The 10,628-nt window shown below is 42.4% G+C and overlaps 1 long non-coding RNA gene across 1 annotated transcript; it reads right to left on the bottom strand.

The window, feature by feature from the left end:
• Positions 1-4,993: 4,993 nt before the first annotated feature.
• On the bottom strand, positions 4,994-10,199 carry LOC121081460. The gene is made up of 2 exons (XR_005825705.1): positions 10,008-10,199; positions 4,994-6,495 (listed from the first exon to the last, which is right to left on the bottom strand). It is a non-coding gene; the product is annotated as an uncharacterized LOC121081460 (long non-coding RNA).
• Between the last annotated feature and the right edge of the window lie 429 nt (positions 10,200-10,628).

The following is a 10,628-nucleotide window of genomic DNA, read 5'->3' as shown; positions in this document are numbered from 1 at the left end:
AGCTTTCCTCATGTTTTTGCTTTGTCAGTGGCCAGTTCTGGGCCTTGCATTCATTTATGCACGAGTATTTTACCCCATGCCTGTGTTACCCTTTGGTTTTTTTGTCAGGAGCTCTCCAAAATGAGAGAGTTGGCTTTTCAGCCCTGAATCGATCATACATATTTCACCTTTCTGCTCCTTTCTGAACTCCTTGTCTGAAAACAGATTATCTTATTTTCCTGTGGAATGTAGCTCTATCCAAATGTCTCTACTACCATATCGTATTTAGCATCCTTTGTCCAGGTCACCTGAAAACATTTGACAGACAAAGTTCCTTAGGGAATGCTATTGTCAGAAAGAATACTTCCATCAGGTGTGGTCTTTTCCACTTGTATGTACATACTGGACAATCAGCTGCATAAACCTTTTCCACTTTTCCTCCACACTTCTGCTACACTCAGCTGTGGTGATGACATTCATTGCTCCACTGGATATGTTTTATTCCCTTCAACTCTTGGTAGTCCAGGCTGTCAGAGAGTCTGGCAGAGATGCTCTTGCCACAGCACTGCAGGCTTTGTTTGCCAGTAGCATGTAACACAGGTCCTGGAATAAGGTAAGTTGTTCCAAATGTACCTCACAAGGTACATTGAAAAGTTACATTTCCCCACATGATCATCTTCAAAAGATGAAAATCACTTGTCCCTGAAAGCCACTTAAATCTCCATGGTTCAGATTTATGACCCTGCCTGGAATCTAAACAGGCTACAGAGAATACTGGGATAACAACAGGACAGCCAACCCCTCCCTTGCTTTGATACTCAGACTGTCACGGACTAGAAATTCAGCTTTGCATTGCAGCTGACACAGCTGAGGGGAGCAGGAGGAAAGGGGCTCTGTGCTTGCTGGTGCACAGAAAGGTCTCTGACTGTCCTGAAGGAACCAAGGGGTTGCATGGAGGCAGTAGATTCCTCACCTGAAAGAAACATGAGGTTGTTTCCCTGTTGTAACTATACAGCTGCCTTGTAATGCCTCCTTTCAGGTGCGGTGTCCTCGACACAACCCACCTTGTCAGCTTGGCAAGTTCCTTGTCCACCCAGCAAAGCCCGGGAGCCTAAAGCCTCCCAGCGCCCCGGGCTGGCCCGGCACTCCCTTGGGGGAAGTAAGGTAGCTCAGCAGACTGAAGGGGTTTTTCCTCTAAAGGAGAACAGCATAATCTAAAGGGAGAAACTCATTCCAGGGAAGGTACGAGAGCATCTTGTTCTGAAAGCCCTTTCTGAATGATGTGCAAAGCACTGAATAGATGCAGCATGCACTTGGCCTTCTTGCAATGCCTATTATTACCAATTATGGCTGAACAAAACCAGGGGAAGACTCCGGAGGGCAGGCATACATTTTCAGCTTGTTCTTGAAGGTCTTTCAGTATTTTGGCTCTTCTTTGATCTTTATGGAGCCTGAAAGGGCCAAGCGTGCAGAAGGTATGTATTTAGTGTGTACATGAACTGTAGGCTCTACAAAGAATGCTACAATTTCTTACTTCTAGAAAGAGGTCTTTTCCTTCATTCTCCTCAACTTCTAAAAATCACCTTATTTTTGATTTTGTTTTGTTGGGCCTTCTTGTTCTTCTCACACTGAACTCAATATGTAATAAATACTGGCTGTTCCCACTGGGGACAAACTGAAGACCCAGTTGCATGTACCTACTGTAGGTTCTTAGCCTCCCTTAATTTGCTGCATATGCCTCCGACAGCTCCTTTCTCTCAGTTAAAGTCACTTGGAAATTTTTTTAATGAATAATATTAATTGCATAAAGCCTAACTAGCTTCTGAAGTTAGACTCGTCACAGGGTGTCTTTTTATAATGTGTTTCAGACACATCTTTTTCTTACAATCAACTTCTTGTTTTCATACCAGGATGTACCAATGGTAGCAGAGTCCTGAGTTTTTGGAGCTAGTTTTCCTCCAGATGAGAAATCAGTGACACAACTGAAGTAAAGGAGAGTTCAGTGCTCTTCATTGAGAAAGCATTAAGAGCAAGCTCATGGTTCACATCTCTGGTAGGACAACACAGAGTAAACAGCTCTTCCACAAGACAAAATTGTCTTTAATGCTAGGACAAAGTACATGGAAGCCTTTATCTTAAAGACATTGCATTAGGTATGGCATTAACATGTTTGAGGAACATACAAGATGGTAAGAAGACCTGTAGTTGCTGTTCAAGGCAGTGTTCAGCATCAAGTGACAGGTAAGTCAACTGGCTTTAAAAAGAAAAGAGATAGCTGAAGATATGTCACAGCCAGTAAAAATATACTCAAACCCTTTATCTTAAATGATTAGTTTTCCAATCACTGCAGGACACATCTTCCCACACTCACCTCACTTCAGAGATCAAACTGCCCCTGCTGTTTGGTATTCATATGCATGGCAGCCTGTCCTATAGCTCTGCAGCTGCCAGTAGAAGAACTTCAGTAAAAATCTATTTGGAAACCTCAAAGACTAGCTTCAATTTAGGGAGCTAATTTTGTTAAATACAAAAGTAAACTGAAGTCTAGAATTTGCATATATAACATATAATATGTTCTGTATAATAGGAACAGGAAAAGCAACTGAAAAGCAGCTGCAAAATGAAAATGTTCTGTAAAATATTTTAAAAATGTGAATACTAGCAAAATTACTGGCCCTCATTCATGATTCTGTGCGTTTTGTGTCACTAGCATCTCATGAACTGTATGTCCAGCTAAAGCTTATAGAAAACTGGAGCATTACTGCTGATATGATTCTCCCACCTTATACCTTCCCAGTAATTACATAGATGGTGATCTGTCTTTAAAATACACTTTGAGGGATACACAAATAATGAAGTCACCCGACTGACAGCTCTTTTGGTACCTTTATGACATGAAGCAAACATTGTCTTAAGACCGTGGTGAAGTTTCATGCTTGCAGTTTGATTTCCAGCGGGGCACATTCCACCTTGAGTTAATTTTCAACCACTTGCCAAAAAAGAAAAATAAGCTGCTGTATTTGGATATGTAGTGTGAAATCACCCGGATGGGAGTAATGTGAGTACACATAATTGCACACCTGTTAGTTATTTCTGGGAAGCTAACCTGTTCATGCTACAATTAGGTACAGTGTAAATCATGAAGACAGAAAACACATTCAATCAGTTGGACATGGTGACAAAAAAAAAATCAGATTTCATGGCTTGATAGAAAAATCACATTAGAGTCTAAATGAATTATTTCTATGACTCAAATAAATTATCATCCAGGCTTACGTTGGTATTAACAAGATGAACATTTTTTGGAGAGAGACTTACATACGCCAGGGTAAGGTGGGTGTAAATCACTGCAGTCAGTTGGTACAGGGGTTTAGCTAGGGTATGCGCTGAGAGTGCTTCTAGAGGGGAGGCCAATGAGAAATATCCCTAATGTGAATGGTACCATATCTGGTGCATTTTCCAGACATAAGACCACAAAACTTCCATTTGCAGTGTCAAAAGGTGATTTGCTGGCATCACATCAGCAGCCCTGTGCTTTGAAGATAAATGTAAGCCAAGGCTGTGGCAGCCGCCTTCAGCACCATGTCAATAACACAGAAGGAGTTTGCACTGCAGTGTTTTTGTGCAATAGAGAAACGAGCAAGCCTCAAGCAGTGCCATGGAGTTTAAAACTTGACCGTTCATTACTGACAACACCAAACACCACTGGCCTAGTGCCACTCTGATGCTGGCAGCTTGTCATCATGCCATTCCCATTCTTGGTGGCTGCTGTCTCACAGAATTCACTGGTCTGCTGTTGTGTGATGGATTGTGTGTCAGGGTAAGGCACCTGCATGCATGTGCTTGCAAAATATACAGTACCTCTACAAGAAGCTGTCTTACTCACTCAACATTTTTGCTCAAATAAGAATACATATAGTATGGCAAGCAACTGGTTTTGCAGGTTTCTGCAGCCTTAAAAAAATAATAATCACAGCTTACCCACATACTTTTAAAACGCTAACAAAAGGAAATCTCCCATGGAGTCTCAAAATTTTTACATGAGAGTAGTAAAAAAGCTTGTATGTGTGAATACATAGCCATCACATGAAAAATTCATTCTGTATTGCTGCCTGTCCTGAAATAATGGCCTGCATCAACATCGTATTGCTGTATGTGCTGAAATAATGACCTGCATTGACAGCAAGTGTTACGTTACAGCAAACATTACTAAATAATATTTTTACATACAACCTTTAGCTCAGCAAGCCCTGGGCTTTACTTTGACCACATAGCCCTTACTTCAAAGCCCCCTGAAGGTAGCAGGAGTCCTTCATTGTCTGCAGTAGCCTTGGATGGAGCATATAACTTTCTGAGTGTGCTTTCAGTCACCTTTCTGTAACAGCTAGTCAGGTGCAAGGCCAATGAAGTCCATGGTAGTGCAGCTATGCCAAATGCGTAGGAGAAGAGCACAGGAGCAAGGACATGCAGCAGCTCTTATGTAATCATGGATCATTTAATTAATCCTAACAAATTTAAATTTACTTTGATTTGGAACTGTTCCAAATGGAAAGACAATGACACACAGCCAACAACTTAAATATCACTTAAGACCATAAATATGATCCTCAGTCTTCACATATATCCACTATTAGTGTCAATTCCACTTAGACATGCCTTCAAGAAGCAGTAGATGGTCCAGATAAATATTCTCCTCTATTACATTTTCAGAGTACAGCATTTGGACTCCTGTGGAAACAGGTCTCTGTTTGACACAATAGGTGCATGGTTATGCATCAGCAAGGGTCCACTTTATCATTTATAAATCTTGCATAATCACTTCCTGATCCAGGCAGTATTGGGTAGCATCTTTGTTATGATAAATGAGAATAAACCAGTGAATGCAAAAGAGATCATCACAGCAGAACTGGTCACTGGGTAACTTTGGAGCTTTATTATGCCATGCTCACTAAGCATGTTCTAAATATTCAAGGTATTAAGCAAATTAGATTTAATTATGCTTTATCAGAATATTAAAAGATAACTTATTTATTAAAGTAAGGCTTTTAAATGACATCTTAATGTACTGTAAGTTAAGACAGAGGATGGTCAGCATTAATTCTACTACAGCTAAGAAGGAAAGGTAAGGGAGAGTCAGATCAGACGACCTCTGGACCTTGTGCTGCTAGTCTTCTAACAAGAGGAACTGCCTGTCTGCAGAAGGAAAAGGGTGGAATGGTGGATTGGTGTGGCTGAGCTGGGGCTTACAGAGTCCATCTAGAATAAAAACTAATGGTACAACTGATTCTGCTTAAAAAGAGAATGTGTACATCCCATATACACTGAGGCTAGCTCTGTGATGCCAGTCTCTATCAATGGAATATGCCTCAGCATTGGCCATCCTTGATCTGAGGGGCAGCAAGATGTTGGCCACCTCAGTGCAGCTGGGGCTGTGCCTTTTTCTGTCTCAAGCTAACTACTGTGCCTTGGGCAGCTGGCTACAATAATAAACTCTGAGGTGGATGGTGGGAGTGGTGAAGCAATCAGCTGCAATTTCTGCTAACTTCATTTTGAGGTTCAGTGCAGACTCAGTATTTTTGGTTTTGTCTTAATGCTGAAATCACAACTCCAGCAAACCTGGGAATTGTGAGCCAGATGAAATAAGTGTTAATTTGGTAAATTCTTGTACAAGATCCTCTTTCATGATTAGTAACTGAGGTGTGGACACAGGGCCTGCTTGAAGGGGTGCGTCTGTCACCATTAACAAGATTAGAGCACACAGGCTTTGAAATGGAGGAAAGCTGATCTCCTAGTGTAGCTTGATGCCTTCAACACAGTTTCCAGGGAATCAGCACATCTGTAAGCAAAACAGAGCAAGGACATGCCAGCTGAAACAGTGTGCAAAAGAACAGGAGAACAGACAAGGCTCAAAGTGTCTTTCTACCCTGTAGCAATGATCCCCTAGCCAGCTGGAAGGAATGGAGCAGAGGGAAGGATAGCCAGATGAGGCTTTCCCACAGGGAAAAGTGTCCTTATGCCCTACAGGGAGACAAGCAACCCAGAGCCTGGAAAAGAAAAGAGCGAGTTCATTATAATTTTTGCCTTTGGCAACTGCAATAGTCATTGCACAATCTGTTGGACAATACCACACAAATCAGGTAATTGTGTAAGGTACAGTGCTAGTGCTCATGCCTTGCCCTTTGTTCCCAGGAAAGAGAACAGGAGATTGTGTGCTGGGAAAAAAGGCTCCTAGTAACAGAAACTAGCAACAAAACATTAAAAAAATGTGGTTACTCCCCGGAAAATCTGAAGGAAGTATGGTTGCATTTCACCTTGTATGGGAGACACTGCTGTGCAGCTTGCCAAACATAGATGGAGACATAGGTGTGGACCTGGTTACCAGAGGTGGCAGAGACAGTGGAGATGTGTTGGTACCGAGAACCCGAGGAGTCCTTTTTGGCTATGCTTCGTTTGTATCTGGGCAGCCACTTCCATTGAACTGGGAGTCTGCAAGTTGTTCTTACACTGTCAGTGTCTCTGTGGTAAATATAAGATGTCAAAAGAAAAAAAAAAAAAGAGGAAAAAAAGTAAAAAGAAAAAAAAAAGAAACTGACAATCTTTCAAAGCTCTTTTCATTTAAAATACATTTCAGCTTGGATTAAACTGTACATGGTAGAGGCAGAAAAAACTGAATGCAGGAGGATGAAAAGCAGACACCTATGAGATGTCCTGAATGATTCAGTCCTGAAAAAACAAAGTGATTTATAATGCTTACTCCTTGGTTTTTTTTTTTAATGCTTTTCTCTCTAAATCTATTTATTGTCAAAGTCCAGCAAGTTCTCAGTGTCAGACTGACATAATGATAGCTTTGCTCTGTCAAGAGAGAGAAAACAGTTTGCTACATACTTGCCTGACACTCCTCATTATCATCTGTGCAAAACGAGCACTGAAAGAGAAGAAGAAATAAAAAAAAACCACCCTAACTCCCTCTTCCTGGAGTCATTCATCAAGAGCTTTAGTAGCAAATGTTCCCAAACTTGCAACACAACCTCTTGAAACAAGAGCTGACTTCTTGCTAAATTCCAATATTAGTCACAGTTCTGCAGTCACAGCTCTTTGTTTTTAAATAGAAACCTTTCTCATGGCTGTGACAAGTTACTTTGTGGAGGTAAGAAAGGAAGGTAGACGAGCCTAGGCTGCTGTTTACCATCCTCTGTCGCAGGTGACCACAGAGGGCAGGGCCGCGAGGTGAGGAACAAAACAAGCTCTCCAGAGGCTGACAGACACAGGCTTTCTGGAGGGTGAACAATGCAGCCAGTGTTACTTGCAAATGGGACCTTTCAACACCCTTGGAAAGGAGAAAACTTAAAAAATCAAACACTGCAGCGGGTTCCTAGTGGCTTACACTCATGGCCAGCTATAGCCAAACAAGCCTTCTTGTATAAGCTTGTTAATGGGGAGAAATACATCTGATTGGTATGGCATTTGAAGATGATTAATGAGAGGGCTTCTGGCAGGATAAACTTTCCTTCCTTTTATGTGTCCTTGGCTTTAGGCAGCACCTGCTCACTTGCAGCGACGCGCTATCTGTAGATCTGTCACAGGAGCTAGCCACGTGCGTCAGCAGGACTTAGAGGGTTCCCACATCAGGCGATGCAGAAGGATGCATTACTGTCTGTAATAGCAGCAGAAAGACTTGGGGGTGCCAGGCTTAGGGCAAAGGTCCCACCAGACTTGTAGCCTGGCTCCATGTGACCACGTGGAATAGTCACTTAAAGGCTCATGTGAAATGTCTGATCTCAGCCCTGCTCCTGGTGGTCTGTATTCACACCCACCCACCCCTCCTGATCACACTCGTAGGGGCTGGAGTCCGAACTGCTCTGTCAGTTAATCCATACTGCAGCCCCATCTGCTCTGCCACTGCTGGTGTCAAATATGTGCAAGGCCCCTACACTTTGACTTTGGTCTCTATCGACCACCTGAACACCTGCCCATGAGTGAATTACTCTCCCTCCTGATGTGGGAGGAGGATGCAGGATTTAGTTACATCCAGGGGTAGTAGGGTCTGAAAGGGTTCTTCTGTCTCATGACAAGGCAGGGAAAGGTGAGACCTGGAGAAGCAGAACCATGTCACAGTGTGCGATCAACATCCAAGCTTCCAGAAGATTTTGATCACAGCTCAACAAGACTGATAGCAATTATTGAAAGCTACTCCCAGAGCCATGCAAAAATCTGTTAGACGTGCAACACAAACATCCCATCTGAGCAAATCTGGCCACGAAAGCAGCCAGGAAAGTACATGTCCTGGACTCCTTTGCTCTCATCCCAGGCGACAGTGCATTCTCCTTTGCCTGCTCATCAACAGGAGAGACCAAAGGCCTCATGCCATCCTCACCTCCCTCCCAGAGGGAATAACATCCTTTCAGACGTGCTCAGCACCAGGACTCCTCTCACAGTGCCCTTCCAGGAGCTCTGGCTGCTGCTGGAAGAGTTACGCTGGCAATGACCTGCTCTACTAGCATGGCCTTCCCCTCTAACATGAATACTACCACCAGTTTGGACCACACCAGCACTGTCTTCTTTTCAAAACACTTCCATAATGTAAGAGAAAAAAAGAGGAAAGCTAACTCAGTAAAACCTGAGTATTTCCAGGATCAGAGGTCTTGTCTTCTTTACCTCTAGTAGCTTTCCACAAGGAACATCAGTAGGTAGTACAATCCCTGTTTTTATTGTCCTTTTCTACCTTGCCAGCACTGCCAGCAGAACTGTACATGAAGAGAGCCTTCAGTGCGTCATAGCTTTGAGGTGAGAGCATAGGGCTTTGTACAAAAATTCACAGGTTTGAGGTTCAAACTGTATGTTAAACATGGTCTCTCCCACCTACCGTGGAGGTGTACTGACAGAAAAATCAGCAAAAGAGCAAGAATAAGCATTTGCTAGCACCCACACTCATTCCATATCATTCTTGAAGTTAGCAACGGGGGCACCATCAACTCAGGCATTACTGATTTCAATCTATGGGAGTTCACTGCTCAGCTGTAAAAACAAGGCATTTGTATCTCACTATGTTATACTAATTGTTCCTGGAATGTCAATGCCTTTTAATGTACATCCACTAAGAGCTGAGATAAATGTGAATGAGGAATGGTGAATACTGCTTGATCCAAAAGGACAGGACTGGAACTTTCATCAAGAAAAACAGAGAGGCAAATAACCACAAACATGCTTTATTAGCAGCCAGATCTTTGTTTATCTACAGCCAGACTATTAGTAGTGATAATAACACTTAACCTCAAGGCTCTAAAACTAACTAGTTGACCTGGTTTTGGTTGGAGTAGAGTTAATTTTCTTCTTAGTGAACATTGACAACTAGTCTGCAGTCACTATTTTAGACAGAAAACTACCATTTGTCAGTAATGGAATTATCACTGTATTTGTCTTTGAATTTTGGAACATAAAAAAGGTATTTTTTTGCTTATAGGAATGGGAGAATGAAAACCAAACAGCACAACTGAGGGAATGGATGTCAGGCATACTTCTTACCACACACTACTGCTTGCTTCCAAGGGCATGTGGACAAAGGTAGGTGTTATGGGAATTTAAACTGGGCCTTTCCACAAGACTAAAATGACCACGTTGACTCTGGACATTTCACTACAGTTAGGTTCTGGAGGCAAAGAAAGCTTCTGTAACATTTTAATAACTACTTCTTAGCATACCTAATTTCTAACTAATTATGTATAATATGCCAATAAAGATAATTAGTAACATTATCCTGCCAGCAAGAACAGGGTAGACCCTTCCCTATTTTGTGGGTGACTGGTTCATGATGAGATGCTGGTAAAAAGCACTTAACTATGGCAATGTCTATTTCCAGCATAAAGACAGAAGCGATCACTAGAAACCAGAGTGCACAGCTGGCTTTTTGTATGAGAGATGACAAGATACACCAGCTAGGAAGAAGATAAATGGTGATACAGGAACATACTCTAAATGCTGCTTCAAGCACACCACCTGGTTAGGCAACATCTGAACTGCTGGTAATGTACCTAGGAGATTACTTCCAAAGGATAGAAGCAGCGAGGCGAACACTTTGAGGCAGAGAGACTTCTTGAAGAGAGTTTCTATGGTTTGCTGAAGTGCTGTGACTCCCCCAGGGTCAGTCAGGATGAGCACACTGCCCAGAGGGCAACGCTCGGGACTGCTTTCAAAAGAACTGAAGATGATTAAAAAAGAATGAGTGCAACAGAGGGTGTTTGGTGGAAATTTCTGCCATTCCAGCTTTTCATTCTTTCTCATTTGAAGGTATGAAGTCCAGAAGCTGATTGTTATCATCCAGAAGTTAATGATCACACACACACACACACACACACACCCAGGATACAGCAGCATGAATCCTTCTTTGGAGTTTTTGGAAAGATAAGAGGGACCATAAGGCACAGGCTGACTTCTTTTCAGCTGGTCCATGGTAGCTGCAATGGCCTCTCATGTCCAGCGTGTTCTGGATGTGCCTGGCAGTCTTTGTGTCCTTACAAATGGGAAAATGGGTGGATTGGCAAGGTGTGTGTGGGTTTGAGAAAGACAGCTTTTCACACTGCTCTTCCCTGCATGACTAGATTGGTGCTTTGCCTGGATTTGAATATTCAAAAATAAACCTGTAAATGGCTACA

The sequence above is a fragment of the Falco naumanni genome, chromosome Z (genome assembly GCF_017639655.2).
Source record: "Falco naumanni isolate bFalNau1 chromosome Z, bFalNau1.pat, whole genome shotgun sequence".
NCBI classification, from domain to species: Eukaryota; Metazoa; Chordata; class Aves; order Falconiformes; family Falconidae; genus Falco; species Falco naumanni.
The sequence above is the reverse complement of the archived record's forward strand: the minus strand, read 5'-3'. Positions and strand labels throughout refer to the sequence as shown.